Raw genomic sequence first — 1,408 nt, forward strand, 5'->3', positions numbered from 1 at the left:
TCATCGGCATAGGCTGCCCTTCGGTACGGGCACTTGCCTCGACCGCCATCGGCACAAGCTGGGCCTTGGTGTGGGTTGTTGCCTCGATCACAATCGGCACATGCTGAGCCTTGGTGCGGGCGGTTGCCTCGAGCACCATCGGCAGACCCTGGGCCCTGGTGCGGCCGGTTGCCCCGATAACCATCGGCACACGCTGGGCCCTGGGGCGGGCGCTTGCCCCCAGCACCATCGGCACACGCTGGGCCCTGGTGCGGGCGGTTCCCTCGACCACCATCGGCACACGTTGGGCCCTGGTCCGGGCGGTTACCCCCAGCACCATCGGCACACGCTGGGCCCTGGTGCGGGCGCTTGCCCCCAGCACCATCGGCACACGCTGGGCCCTGGTGCGGGCGGTTGCCCCCAGCACCATCGGCACACGCAGGGCCCTGGTGCGGGCGGTTGCCCCGAACACCATCGGCACAAGCCGGCCCTTGGTGCGGGCTCCTGGCTCGACCACCATCGGCACACGCTGGGCCCTGGTGCGGGCGGTTGCCTCGAACACCATCGGCACACGCCGGCCCTTGGTGCGGCCGGTTGCCTCGACCACCATCGGCACACGCTCGGCCTTGGTGAGGGCGCTTGCCTCGACCACCATCGGCACACGCTGGGCCCTGGTGCGGGCGCTTGCCTCGACCACCATTGGCACACGCTCGGCCTTGGTGCGGGCGCTTGCCTCGACCACCATCGGCACACGCTGGGCCCTGGTGCGGGCGGTTGCCTCGACCACCATCGGCACACGCTCGGCCTTGGTGAGGGCGCTTGCCTCGACCACCATCGGCACACGCTGGGCCCTGGTACGGGCGCTTGCCTCGACCACCATCGGCACACGCTCGGCCTTGGTGCGGGCGGTTGCCTCGACCACCATCGGCACACGCTGGGCCCTGGTGCTGGCGGTTGCCTCGACCACCATCGGCACACGCTGGGCCCTGGTAGGGGCGGTTGCCTCGAACACCATCGGCACAAGCCGGCCCTTGGTGCGGGCGGTTGCCTCGAGCACCATCGGCACACGCTGGGCCCTGGTGCGGGCGGTTGCCTCGACCACCATCGGCACACGCTGGGCCCTGGTGCGGACGGTTGCCTCGAGCACCATGGGCACACGCTGGCCCTTGGTGCGGGCTCTTGCCTCGACCACCATCAGCAGAAGATGGCCCTTACGTCGAACACCATCGATACATGCCGGGCCTTGGTGTGGGCACATGCCTCGAGCTGGTGCGGGCGGTTGCCTCGACCACCATCGGCTCACGTTGGCCCTTGTTGCGGGCACATGCCTCGACCACCATCGGCACCTGTGCACCCTCGGTGTGGGATTTGCTTGTTTGAAAAAAGTGTCCCCGTTTCAGACATTTTAACGTCTACTGGTAGCATATCT

This window comes from Durio zibethinus, unplaced genomic scaffold, assembly GCF_047325235.1.
Source record: "Durio zibethinus cultivar Kanyao isolate XHJ-2024 unplaced genomic scaffold, ASM4732523v1 HiC_scaffold_3, whole genome shotgun sequence".
NCBI classification, from domain to species: domain Eukaryota; kingdom Viridiplantae; phylum Streptophyta; class Magnoliopsida; order Malvales; family Malvaceae; genus Durio; species Durio zibethinus.